General features: G+C 43.4%; 1 protein-coding gene and 1 non-coding gene across 2 annotated transcripts in view; both read left to right on the forward strand.

Annotated features, from left to right (window-relative positions):
- HS3ST2 (heparan sulfate (glucosamine) 3-O-sulfotransferase 2) overlaps positions 1 to 14,805 on the forward strand; it is a gene marked incomplete at its 5' end in the record, with an annotated part of 118,529 nt that overhangs the window by 86,781 nt on the left and 16,943 nt on the right. The gene's annotated exons all lie outside the window — the stretch shown is intronic.
- Positions 9,614 to 9,686, forward strand: TRNAC-GCA. The gene has a single exon. It is a non-coding gene; the product is annotated as a tRNA-Cys (tRNA).

Genomic DNA, 14,805 nt, shown 5'->3' on the forward strand with positions numbered 1-14,805 from the left:
AGCCACCTCATGCGAAGAGTTGACTCATTGGAAAAGACTCTGATGCTGGGAGGGATTGGGGGCAGGAGGAGAAGGGGATGACAGAGGATGAGATGGCTGGATGGCATCACTGACTCGATGGACATGAGTCTGAGTGAACTCCAGGAGTTGGTGATGGACAGGGAGGCCTGGCATGCTGCGATTCATGGGGTCGCAAAGAGTCGGACACGACTGAGTGACTGATCTGATCTGATCTGATATCAAGGCTATATATTGTTACCTTGCTACAGTCCATGGGGTCGCTAAGAGTCGGGCATGACTGAGAAACTTCACTTTCACTCTTCACTTTCATGCATTGGAGAAGGAAATGGCAACCCACTCCAGCATTCTTGCCTGGAGAATCCCAGGGATGGGGGAGCCTGGTGGGCTGCCGTCTATGGGGTCACACAGAGTCAGACACGACTGAGGCGACTTAGCAGCAGCAGCAGCAGAACTGATGCTGAAGCTGAAACTCCAATACTTTGGCCACCTGATGTGATGAACTGACTCCTTGGAAAAGAACTTAATTCTGGGGAAAATTGAGGGCAAGAGGAGAAGTGGGCAGCAGAGGATGAGATGGTTGGATGGCATCACCAACTCAATGGACATGAGTTTGAGCAGGCTCCGAATGTTGGTGGTGGACAGGAAAGCCAGGTGTGCTGTGATCCATGGGGTTGCAAAGAGTCAGACACTGCTAAGTGACTGAACTTAAGTTGTGTGAATATCAAATGAAGAGCAGGCTATTCTATCTACACATCTTTCAGGAAAAATCATTAAGAACAGCAAATCGTGTTTTTTACATAGTTGGGAGACTTAGAGAATACCAGCCTATCCAGGGGTATCTAACTATGGCCTCCCTTTTGATATGCACACACCCACACACAAAGACCAGTTATCATGTATAATATGATATTTTCTAACTTCTTTTTTTGCCTACCAGTTTAACACCAGCATTTTCCCATTATCTTAAACATTTTCTGAAACTTTACTCATAATTGCAGCATAGCATTTCATAAAATGCATATACCATCACTTTTTAATCAATATAGTATCGTGTGCATTTAAGTTCTTTCCATTATTTTACCACTTTAACTAAAGAAGAATGTGTTGAACATGCCTATATTATAAATCTTTCAGTAAATATCTTAACATTTCAACAGGTTGAGTCCTAACAAGTGTCTTCCATTAATTCAAGTTATTTGAAATCCTAGAATTGTATGAGGGTGAATATTTCTATGCACCACGGATAACTTTAAATAATTCTTAACTTTGTGGTAGGTTCAAAATGCTATCTTATTTAGATTGAATTTGTGTTTCTTTGCTATCTAATGAATTTTATTATTTTGCGTGCTGAGTCGCTTCAGTCATGTCCAACTCTGTGACCCCATGGATTGTAGCGTGCCAGGCTCCTCTGTCCATGGAATTCTCCAGGCAAGAATACTGGAGTGGGTTGCCATTTCCTCCTCCAAGGGATCTTCCAGACCCAGAGATCAAACCTGCGTCTCTTACGTCTCCTGCATTAGTAGGCGGGTTCTTTACCACTAGTATTTTATTATTTTATCAGTTTTATACCTTCTTTCGGGAATCCTTTGTCTTTTTCTCAGTTTTGTGTTGGTGTGTCTTCCTTACTGATTTATAAAAACTATATTTATTACATATATTAAATATTTGTCTATCCTATTTGGAATACCATTTGCTTTTTTTTTTTCCATTTTATTTCCCCTTGTGGTTACTTTTTTTGTCTTCTAAAACTTTACATCTCAAAGCTTGTGGGATCTTAATTTCCCAACCAAGGATCGAACCCAGGGCCCCAGCAGTGAGATCACTGAGTGCTAACCACTGTACCGCCAGGGAATTCCCCAGAACTTTAACTTCTGCTTTCTTCTTTGATATCATGGTAATAGTCTTTCCAAGTCTCAAGAATATATACATTCTTACTGAAATCTTAATCTCTTACTCCATTGTTTTCAACATTGAAATGTTTCATTTATCTTGAATTAATATTGGTGTAGATGTAAATGAGGAAATCTGACTATATTTTTTCCAGCTTAATCAATTAAGCTTTGTTTCCAGCTATGTTGGGACTCTGTCCTAACAAAGTCCCAGTAATGCATAATTTCCCAACTGATTTGAAATACTACCTTTATTATGTGTTTCTTATATAGCTGTGCTTATTTCTGATTTTGTATTCTGTTCTATAAATCCATTTGCCTATGTCTGAGCTAGAACCACACCGTTTTAATTACTGCGGCTTTATAATATATATTGTATGACACTGTAGCTTCCTCCCCATGGTTCTTTCTCTAACACAATGCATTGGCTCTTATTTTTAATTTATCCATCCAAAAGAAACTTTATAATTGTAATGTCAAATTCAATTTTTAAAATCCTCTTGGGATTTGGATTGGTATTACACTTGATTTATAGATTAATTTGAGAAGTATGGATGTCTTTCTAATATTACGATTTCCCATCTCTCCATTTATTAAACTTTTAATTGAACTGTCTATAAATTATGGAACAATATTAAATATTAATTGTGTTAGCAGGCATCTTTGTCTTGCCTGACTGTAATGAGATTCATAGCCCGGAGGTTATAGCACAGGCACTAGAGTCAAAACACTTGGGTTTATATCCTGGCTTCACTGATCAGTACTTTGGGTCTTTGGCAGATTATTCTTTTGTGCCAAATTTCCTCAAATTTCCTTTCGTTGTAAGGTTAATACAAATACCTACCTAGTGATACCATGATGAGATTTAAATGAGATAACAGATATGAAAATAGTTAGAACTATGCCTGCCACATGGCTCTCAATCAAAGTTAGCTATTGAAGAGGACAGATTTGTGGTTTCCAAGAAGAAGGGGAGGACAGGGAAATATTGGGTTTGGGTACCAAATGCAAATGATTACATATAGGGGAAATAAGCAGTGAGGTCCTGATCTGCCTGAGTAGAACAAGTGGGCTTCCCAGGTTGGCGCTAGTGGTAAAGAACCTACCTGCCAGTGGAGGTAGATATAAGAGACGTGGGTTCAATCCCTGGGTCAGGGAGATTCCCCTGGAGGAGGGCACGGCAACCCACTTCAGTATTCTTGCCTGGACAATCCCATGGAGAGAGGAGCCTGGCTACTGTAGTCCAAAGGGTTGCAAAGAGCTGGACACGACTGAAGCGACTTAGCAGGCATACACCGTATAGAACAGGGAACTCTACTCAATATCCTGTGATAAACCATAATGGAAAAAGAACATGAAAAAGGAGTATATGTATAGCTGAGTCGCTTTGCTGTTCACAAATCACAACATTGTAAATCAACTATACGTCAATAAAACTTATTTTAAAAAGCCAGCTATTGATACTATTTAATCCTTCAAGTCCCTGTGGGTTAAAGATATATATTCCTTTTTCATGTTGAAGATGCAGCCTTCCTGGTTTCTTACGGTAATTTTTTTCTTAATTAGTGATGGATGTTGAATTTACTAAGTGCCTTTTCAGAATCTGTTGAGAGGATCATTTTTTTTTTCTTATGACCTATTTCTACACTGAGTTATGATTCTGTATTACATGTAATGACATGGATCTCAGCAGGATATGGCAGCTTTACTCTTAATAAATTGTGCTTTGGTAGATATTACTTGGAATCTTGACTGGTCAGTTTCTCTTAAGGGGGAGCTTCCACTTGCCAGCTTGAGGTAGATAAGCTGCCTGTCAGCATTCTGGCAGGTATCTCACCCCACCCCCACCCCCACTTCACCTTGACAATGTCTGGGGGCTGCCTATTTCAGAAGAAGGATCATCTTTCCATCTCTGCCCTGCTGGAGAAGTGGCTCCAACCTGGCTGTAGGGCTGGGGAAGAGGAGCTCTGCAAGTCCAGTTGCTGTTTCTAGAGAGTTCTAACATTGACTGTGCTTCTGCCCACATCTATCACCCCACCTGGGTCCCCGGTGCCTCCAATTCCAGAGCTATGGGAAGATTCCACTCTCTTCTCTTTAGTGATCCCCCCTTCCCCCTGCAGCCACTTCAGCTTTCTCTTCCAAAACCAACACCCCTCGCCAGTCAGCCTCCCTTCTTCCACAAGCGAGCCTCTCTTCATTGTCTGCCACCAACTCTTCACCCATTCTCTTGATATTTTGACTTTATGCATTCTATCTCTTCATGATCGATTTAGCGGCAACAGAGGAGGAGAGATGGCACAGTGTTTGAGCTCCCATGTCATATGGAAGTACTACCATGAATGGGAACTTTTCTCAAAATTAAATGCTGCCCCTTGTCTCATTGAAAGTCTTCTGTCTTGGAGTCTACTTTTTCTGATATTAATAACGTGACTTCGCTTTCTTTAGACTGGCATTGTCCTGCTGTATCTGAACCTCTCCACTTTCATACAAAATGTTTCCATCCTTGTGTTCTGGGGTGGTCTTGTAAACACAAATATGACTGACTAGGTTTTATGTTGAAATGAGAAATCTTTACTGTTGTCATTTTTTAAAATTATGGGGTTTAGCCTATTTCCGGTGAGTTTTTATATTAACACAATCAGTCTTACTTCTGCACTTCTGTCATCTGCTGTGCAATTTTGACTGTTTCCTCTTTGCTTTCCTTTCCTGTCTCTTTTCTTATATGAGCTGCACTTAATTTGCTTTTTTTATTTTCCAGTGCCTTGAAAGATACATGTCCTGTTTGTAATTCTTCATTGTATGTTTCTCCAATAGAGCAAATGAGTAGGGGGGACTCTCTGCCCCTTCCCTCCCCCTCTTCCTCTGTTGCCAATGTCTTAGTCTGTGGTGATTTAACCCTGGATTTTGAATTTGATTGGTCAAATTATTTATTAATTTTTCAACTCTATCGAGGTATAGATTATTACTTTTTACATCTAATTTTTAAAGAAAAATATTGATATTAAGAGCTAAAATAAGTACTTCCCTGGTGGTTCACTGGTTAAGAGTCCGCATTTCCACTTTAGAGCGCACAGGTTTGATACCTGTTTGGGGAACTAAGATCCCACATGTCCTACAGGATGGCCAAAAAAGAAAGAAAGAAAGAGTGCTAAATGTGTTAGTTCTTTGAGCTCCATAGTTTGTTCAGTCCTAGTCTGTCCTTTTATGTACCACTTCCCCTTTTCCCAGTTCCTTCACACCATCTCTCAAATCACTGCTTTTATTTTTAAGAAAACTTTTTGGAGAATGAGGTGGAATGCTTTTCAAACTTATAGTGCTTTTCTTTTGCCTTCGCAAGTGAATTGTCTAAATATTAAGTATTTGGAGTCACTTTTTTTCCCACAGAACTCTATAGATGGGACTGCCCTGGTGGTACAGTGGCTGAGACGCCACACTCCCAATGCAGGAGGCCTGGATTCAGTCCCTGTCAGAGAGCTGGGTCCCACAGGCCTCAACTAAGAGCTTGCATGCCACAGCTGACAAAGAAAAAGCCTACCCGCCACAGCTAAGGCCTGGTGCAGCCAAATAAATAGATTAGTGAATAAACATTTTTAAAAACTATGGATGATGATCTGTGTTTTCTAGCATTTAATGCTGCTTTAAAGTCCGTCTCTGGCTTAAATTTGTAGAAAAGCTGTTTCATTTGCTTTATCTAGCTTGGATATCAATAATACTTATAGAACTTCTGCATTTCCCATATAATTTTAAATGTTTGCCCTGATGCATGTTTGTACAGATAGATGATTGATGTACAGATAGATGTACAGATAGATTGATGTACAGATAGATGATTGATGGATAGAAGAACGGATGGATGGATTCACGGATGTAAGTTTTATTTTGTTTGGACTAAGCTGACCTTTTGATATGTCCACGTTGCCCATTCTTTTACCTCTGGAAATGCCTCTTTAGTGAAATCTTTTGCCTGTAGCTCTATTCAATTTGTTTCTGGTTTCCTCTTCAATAACATCCCAAACTATTCTTTGCTAACGACTACTCTGTCGCCTCTCCTCTTCCATGTCGCCTCTCTCATCAGTTCAGTCTTGTGGATCTTTACTTGAGAAGCCCAAGATCAGGCTCAAGTTTGTTCTGATTTTTTATTTTCTTCGTTGTTAGGCCTCCTCTTGACTGCTGTCAGTGTGGTTTGCTAATGCGTTTTTAGATTCTCTACAGTACCATCTGACCTCATCTATACCTGTTTATGTCTTACCCTATTGTCTTTTCATTTCATCCTATGGTCTTTCCATCCAAGCCAATGCTCATCTGTTGATCTTCTGCTCAAATGTCCACTCTGCGGTTTCTCTGACCTCTCAGTCCCTTGTTAAGCTTGCTTTTCTTTCCCCCCACCCTGGATTGTAATTATGTATTTCCCCATTTGTCCTTATGTCCTCCACCAGACCAGAGGCTCCATGAGGGCAAGGGCTATATCTATCTTACTTAGAGCCATGGCCTCAGCGCCTGGCACAATGGCTGGCAAACATGGGTACTTAATAGTTATTTGTTGAATGAGTCTATGTCTACATTAGTCTGGCTTGGACTCCCTTTGGCCAAAATAACTTGTCTGAGCCAGAGGTTCCCAAACGTCTGTCGTCATTAGTATCGCCTTTCCCCCCAATATTCATATACCATTTGTACTATTATTTTCTTAGTATTTGTCTTCAGATCAAGTCACGTTTTCTATGTTCACTGCATGTTTAAGCCTCATCCTAAGTAATAAAATTAAAGTTTTAGTTCTAGTTTAAACTAGATGTTTAAATGCTCTAGATGTTCTAGTTCTAATTTTCTAAAATGCATTAAAATAAACACAAAAGTGTTTTTAAAAATACAGTTTTCATCCACGAATCACTTGCACACCAGAGATGATGTGCAGAGATGATGGAACTTTGGGAAACCCTTTCTAAAGAGCTTGGGCTGCTGCATTTCTTCACGGTGCCCAGGTCTTCTTGCTTTAGGCTTTGCTTCTTCCCGTTATTCATTTGACAAGCACGCGTCATATGCTTTTTGGCTGCCTGTGGTGGTGTGTCCCAGTGACAAGGACTGAGACTCCACACTCAGCAAGGAAACAGTATCCCTTCCTGATGGGTGTGCAGACTAACTGGGAGGAAAGGCAATAGGTAAACAGATATGCGAGAGAATTACGGATCATGCTCAGTGCGATGAGGGAAATGAACCATGGGGTTTACAGTGTGACATTTGAGATTGGCGACATTTGAACAGAGACGTGAGAATGAGAAGGACTGAGCCATGGAAGAGTCAGGGAAAAGTGTGCTAGGCAGAAAAAGGAGAAAAGGCCTAGAGGCAGGAGAGGGTAGGACGGATGGATTTGAGAATGTCAACTAGCTCGTCCTGCGGGGTGTCCTGAATACCTTCCAGAACAGAAATGTAGAGCTGGACCATTCTATACCACTGCCTGGACACGAATCCAGATTTGCACAGTTTGGGCAAGGCCTGTAGAAGTATTGTTGACTCAGTAACCGTACAAGTGCATCTTTGACCTGGATGATATCTAAGCATTGGATATAAAACTCCCAGGGCTTTGCCCAAGAGAGTTGCTCTCCTTCTTTGGAATTGGGATGAAAACTGACTTTTCCAGTTCTGTAGCCACTGCTGCATTTTCCAAATTTGCTGCCATATTGAATGCAGCGCTTTAACAGCTTCGTCTTTCATGATTTTAAATAGCTCAACTGATTCCTGGGTCGGGAAGATCCCCTGGAGAAGGGATAGGCTACCCACTCCAGTTTTCTTGGGCTTTGCTTGTGGCTCAGCTGGTAAAAAATCCACCTGCAATGCGGGAGACCTGGGTTCAATCCCTGGGTTGGGAAGATCCCCTGGAGAAGGGAAAGGCTACCCACTCCAGTATTCTGGCCTAGAGAATTCCATGGACTGTACAGTCCACGGGGTCGCAAAGAGCTGGACACAACTAAGTGAATAGAAGAAGAAGAAAGAAGGAATTCTATCACCTCCACTAGCTTTGTTGGTAGCGATGCTTCCTAAAGCCCACTTGACGTCACACTCCAGGATGTCTTGCTCTAGGTGAGTGACCACACCATTGTGGTTATCCAGGTTATTAACACCTTTTTCAGGGGGACCATAAAAAAGGCTAAACTCTGAAGAATTAATACTTTCAAATTGTGGTGCTGGAGCAGACTCTTGAGAGTCCCTTGAACAACAAGAAGATCAAACCAGTCAATCCTAAAGGAAATCAACCCTGAATACTCATTAGAAGGACTGATGCTGAAGCTGAGGCAACAATACTTTGGCCACCTGATGCAAAGAGCAGACTCATTGGGAAAGACCCTGACGCTGGAAAAGATTGAGGGTAGGGGGATAAAAGGTCAGCAGAGGATGAGATGGTTGTATAGCATCACCAGTTCAATGGACATGAACTTGGGCAAACTCTGGGAGATACTAAGGGACAAGGAGGTCTGGCATGCTGCAGTCCTTGGGATGGAAAAGAGTTGGACACAACTGAATGACAACAGCAACATTGCTCTCCTTACTCCCTGGATGATCAGAAAGCCAGCCCCTGCTCACCCTTGGAACTGCTGGGCTTCGTGTATTCTGAAACACCTGCCTCTTTGGGAGACAAAATGAAAAGGACTCCTAATGGTGGCTAACTTCTCCCAGGGAGACAACAGGGAACTGAGGCCAGGCAGGAGGTGTTGCTTCCAACAGCTGCAGTTGGATCACCTCCCACTAGAGGGCACTGCTATGCTGCAGGAAGTGGGGGCAGACTTGCAGCTCTCAATCCTGAAAATTTTAGTACCCCATGAAGGCTCTGGAGTGTGAGATTGTAAGGCTTGGTGTTAAAAAAAGAAGATGAACTCACTGACTCATCCAGCCTTTGGCTGAGACATTTGTAGATGCCTGGAATGCATTCAGACCTGCTGGGGACAGCAGACAGGTCCTTAGCATGGATCCAGGCACGGGTGGAAGGTGGGGCCTCCGTGGACACTGCAGGCAGGGAATACTGGGAGGTGAAGGTGGAGGTGAAGATGTACAGGCTGGGGGGCGGGAAGGGCGGTGAAGTTGGCATCAGAAGGCCACTGGGTTGACTAGCTCCATCCTCCGCCTGGGGCTGGTCAGTGTGAAAAAAACATGTTTTTGGCAGCAGGATAGTGAAGATGTTTCATTCTAACAGTTTCTATATTCTATATGGTGCAAACTCATCTGCTGAGAGGGGCAGAACAGGGCAGGCTTTGATCATTGGCAGAGTATGGAAAAGGTCTGAAAAAGCTGCTTGCAGAATGGGAGAGCAAGTTGGCCAGAGGAATTTGGCAGAATTGCTGGCTGTGCTGAGGCCCCAGTGTCAGGAATCAGGTTTTTGAAATGCAGCCATCCTGCCAGTTTCAAACACTCTCCAGCAGCACTTTCCCTTCTTCCCCTCCATCTGTGTTCACTTTGATTGACTTCCAGAGTCTGTAAGGAGGATGAAGGTCCCCTAAGCCACCCCTTGGAACCACCCCTGCCACTTGGTGGAGCAAACTGGCTCAGAATGGATGCTGGCAAGCAGGGTCTACAGAAAGAAAGATGCTGAGCTGCTCCTTGCAGCTCCAACCATGAAAAAGGAAGCTGTGATGGGTCCTAAGCTGGCAGGGACCAATGTCAGAACTGACTGGATGGGAGATTTACCAGTTGGATTCAGTTATGGATTAGATGGGGCTTCCCTGATAGCTCAGTTGGTAAAGAATCTGCCTGCAATGCAGGAGACCCTGGTTCAATTCCTGGGTCAGGGAGATCCTCTGGAGAAGGAAATGGCAGCCCACTCCAGTATCCCTGCCTGGAGAATCTCATGGACAGAGGAGCCTGCCAGGCTACAGTCCATGGAGTCGCAAGAGTTGGACACGACTGAGCAACTAAACCACCACCATAGATTAGATGTGAGTGTTGCTGTAACTAGTGGCTGTTGGGGCCATTAAGTGAGACATAAAGAGATAAGTGGTAAGGAGAGGAAAAATAACTGAAATGTCAGGAGAAGGACTGTAAGAGGGGTAAAGGGGAAACCAAGGCATTGTGTTCTCAAAGCCAAGAAGGAACATGTTCCTCAAGAAGTAGGGATTGGGGTAATGCCTTGGATACCACAGAGGGCAAAACAAGGCCAGGACAAAATGGGACTGCTCAGAGAGAGCTGCTTCAGAGGGTGAGGAGGCAGAAGGCAGATGTGACAAGTTGGGGATGAATATGAGCGGAGGAAGCAGAGCTGTTGAGATTTCTCTCAAGAATTTTGGGAAGAAAAGGAGCCCTATAGGGCTGTATTGGGAGTTCATGAGGAAACAGATGATTCGCTTTTTGAAAATCAGAAAGACAAATCTTACAGCACAGTAGTTAATAACACTGTATTGCATATTTGAAAGTTGCTAAGAGAGTTCCTAGGTGGCCCAGGGTAAAGAATCCACCCAATGCAGGAGACGCAGGAGATGTGGGTTCCATCCCACATGGTTGTTGGAAAGATTCCCTGGAAGAGGAAATGGCAACCCACTCCAGTATTCTTGCCTAGAGAATCCCATGGACAGAGGAGCCCGGTGAACTACAGTCCATGGGGTCGCAAAGAGCCGGATATGACTGAGCAACTGAGCACTCACACAGCACAAGAGGGTAGCTCTAACAAGTTCTCATCAGAAGAAAAAAATTGTGCGTTGGTAATGGGTGTTCACGAGACTTATCGTGGTGATTTCACAAAATATCCATTCATATGTTGAATCATTATGTTGCACACTTGGAACTAATATACTATTATATGTCAATTATATCTCAACTTTAAAAATAACTAACTAAATAAAAGAACCAAAAAAAAGACTTAAACTAATGGGGAGAAATGAGAGAAAGAGGAACCCTTTGATGGCCAGATACAGCACTTTGTGGTTTACATGGGCCCCTTCCGTGTTCATCCAGCTTAGCCCTCACAACAGCCAGGGGAAGTCCGCCTTATTATCATCTGCACATTGAGCTGAGGAAATCGCTGTGAAAGTCACAAGGCCAGGAGATGGGAAAGCTGGGCCTCCAATATGGTTTTCTGAATTCACATCATCCACAGTTCATGATCCATTGCCTGTGTACTAAGTTGTTTCAGTCGTGTCTGACTTTTTGCGACCCTATGGACTATAGTCTGCCAGGCTCCTCAGTCCATGGGATTCTCCAGGCAAGAACACTGGAGTGGGTTGCCGTGCCCTCCTCCAGGGGATCTTCTGGACCCAGGGATCAAACCTGCACCTCTGACGTCTCCTGCATTGGCAGGCAGGTTCTTTGTCACCGATGCCACCTGGGAAGTCCCCCAACATCTATTAGCCAGTCCCAACTATGTAATTTGTGCCAGGATGGCCAGCACCTGGCTACTCATACTGTGGGCCACAGACCAGCCTATCAACCTCACTGCAGAGCATTTTGGAAATGCAGAATCTCAGCCCCCTCCCTAGACTTGTAGAATCAGAATCTGCATTTCAACAAGACCCCAAGGCAATACAAATGCATATTCAAGTGCGGGAAGGGCTGACCTAGGGATCCACTCCCAGGGCAAAGGGAAAGTAGGCTTAGGTGTGGAGAAGGAGCTAAACCCAGATTGAGAGAGAAAGTGAGAGTCTCAGAGTTACCCCCAGCAGGTCCCCTGATAGTGTCCCCGTGGTCAGGACGGGCTAGCCCGCAGATGGCACCTGAGAAATTGACGTCCAGTTGCCCGGAAACTTATTGGAGCTGTAGGTGCAGCAGCAAAATCCATTCATTCAACACCCACGGTCACCCTTCCTCCTTTCCAAGCCCAGATTCTGGAGAGCGGAGCTGTGCATTCAGCTTTAGACCCACACCCAGGCTTCGCCAGACACGGCTTCTCCAGACATGTTTCCTCCCCCTCACTTCTCAAAACTGCTTCCATGCCGGCTATCTTCTCCCTAAATAAGATCAATGGAGACTTTTTAACATAACATTTATTAGCTAGTTTTTTTAAACTACAAAGGGGGAAAAAATCCAATAAATACAGAGAAATCAAGGTGAAAATTAAGTCCGTTCTACACCACAGGCCATCTGGGTCCCCCAAGGTAATCACGGTTAACAGTTGACGGTGTATCTTTTTAGAGATGGTGTATGCATGTCAATGGTGCGATCTGTGTGTACATTTTGTAGGTAAATAGGCACACACTGAACTCGCTGTTCTGCGTCTTGCTTCTTGTTCGCTTAATAATACATCTTGGACTCCTTTCTGTGTCAGTTGCTATAGATCCACTTTATTTTTTCACAGTCATAAAACAAGCTGTTGTCTGACTTCACTAGAGCTTATTTAACCAGCTTCCTACCAATGGACATGTAGATTGTTTCTGGTCTCTTTCTGTTACAAACAGTGCTTCAGTTATCAGGTCAATGCCAGCTGCTGTAACAAACAAACCCCAAGAGAAAAGTGTGTGTCTTGCTCACGATAGTCCAAAGGGGTTGTTTCCCTAATTATCAGTGGTCTTCATGCCCCTTCTCCCTTTTAAACCTTCCAAGGCCTCAGAGTTCTTGGCATTTAGCTTGTAGATGTAAAACAAAATGAAAAGGACACACCTACTTTGTAAACATCTGGGCCTGGAGGTCACAGAGTTAGAACCAGCCACAGGGCCGCACTGCAGGGGGTGCTGGGAGATGTAGTCCTTGGCTGGGCCACCACCCTCTAGAGACAGAGCTATACAATGGAGTGAGAGGCAGGGATCTTTGGTGAATGCCTCCCCATCTCTGCCATACGTTCTTGCACACAGGTCTTCACACACTTGTACAATTAAATTTCCAGAAGTGGAATTGCTGGGTTAAAGGGTATGTGTGTTTTACATTTGGGTAGATAATATCTAGGGCTTCCCAAGTGGTGCTAGTAGTAAAGAAACCGCCTGCCAATGCAGGAGACATAAGAGACGCAGATTTGCTCCGTGGGTCGGGAAGATCCCCTGGAGGAGGGCATGGCAACCCACTCCAGTATTCTTGCCTGGAGAATCCCATGGACAGAGAATCCTGGCGGGCTACAGTCCATGGGGCTGCAAAAAGTTGGACATGACTGAAGTGACTTAGCACGCACACATGCACAGATAATATCTAATTACCCTTCTAAAGATGTATTGATTTACACTCCCTCAAAGTATTGGCAAGTACTTTGTTCTACACACTCTTGCCAGCAATACTTGTTATAATTTATTGATTTATTTGGCTGTGTCGGGTCTTCATTGGGACACATGGGATCTTTCACTGCGGCACAGTAGCTGTGGTATGCGGGCTGAGCTGCTCCACAGCATGTGGGATCTTAGTTCCCTGACCAGGGATCGAACCCACATCCCCTTTGTTGCAAGGGATATTCGTAATCACTGGACCACCAGGGAAGTCCTAACAACTGTTATAATTTTAAAAAGTATATTTTCCAGTCATACAGGTGAATAATATGATCTCATGATCTCATCTTAGTTTTAATTTGCATGTCTTTAATTTTAACAGAGACGGAGTATCTTTTCTTAACTTTATTTCCCATTGGTAACTCTTTAGATATTAACTTCTCACAGCCTGTGTTCCTTTACTCCACCAGCTGGTTCTTTTTCTTATTAATTTGCAAAGACTTTGAAAAATATATAAAATATATAAATGCATGCTGCTGCTGCTGCTAAGTCACTTCAGTTATGTCCAACTCTGTGCAACCCTATGGACAGCAGCTCCAACCCTATGGACACCAGGCTCCTCTGTCCACAAGATTCTGTAGGCAAGAATACTGGAGTGGGTTGCCATTTCCTTCTCCAATATAAATGCATATATAGATATTAAAAATATATGAAATCATCCTTTGTTTCCCTATCTCATATGATGCAAATGTTTTTCCAGTGAGTCATTTTCCCATTATTTTATTTATGGTATTTTTCCATTCCAGAGACTTACATTTTTTATGTATCTAACTTTGCAGGCTTTTCCTCCATGAGTTTTGTCTCGTGCTTAGAAAGGCTGTCCATGTGCCAAGATTAATTTTATATTCTCACGTTTTCTTCTAGTGCTAGAGTCACACTTGCTTGAATCCGGATTTTGCAACTTGCTGCGTTGATTCGGTGACTGACTTCAGTTCTCCATGTCCCAGATTCCTCAGCTCATAAAGAGGAATAGTGAGTGCTGGGCTCATGGAGTTAATGTGAGGACCAAGGGAGGTGGCTCATACACAGAGTAGCGCCTCTGACCACTGGTCCCTGAATGAGAAATCTTAGCTATTAGCTTGTTCATGATGTCCAGGGCATCAGTGACCCCATCTCTATCAGCTTGGGCTGCTATCACAAAAATGCCATAGGCTGGGAAGCTTCCATAACAGAAAGCTATTTCTCACAGCCTGGAGGCTGGAAGTCCAAGATCAAGGTGCCAGCCAATTTGGTTCCTGCTGAGGACTCTCCTTCTGGTTTACAGACAGACATCTTCTTACTGTGTCCTCACATGGCAGAGAGGGAGAGATCATCTCTCCCTTTAAAAAAAAATTAATTTATTTTAACTTTTTATTTTGCACTGGTATATAGTTGAGTAGCTCAGCTGGTAAAGAATCTGCCTACAATGCAGGAGACCCCAGTTTGATTCTTGGGTCAGTAAGATCCACTGGAGAAGGGATAGGCTACCCACTCCAGTATTCTTGGGCTTCCCTTGTGGCTCAACTGGTAAAGAATCCGCCTGCAATGCGGGAGACCGGGGTTCAATCCATGGGTTGGGAAGATCCCCTGGAAAAGGGAATGGCTACCCACTCCAGTATTCTGGCCTGGAGAATTCCGTGGACTATACAGCCCATGAGGTCATAAAGAGTTGGACGCGACTGAGCAACTTACACTTTCATAGTTGAGTAACAATATTGTGTTAGTTTCATGTATACAACAAAGTGATTCATTTATAC

This window comes from Bison bison, unplaced genomic scaffold (genome assembly GCF_000754665.1).
Source record: "Bison bison bison isolate TAMUID 2011002044 unplaced genomic scaffold, Bison_UMD1.0 scf7180017864072, whole genome shotgun sequence".
In the NCBI taxonomy this organism is placed as follows: domain Eukaryota; kingdom Metazoa; phylum Chordata; class Mammalia; order Artiodactyla; family Bovidae; genus Bison; species Bison bison.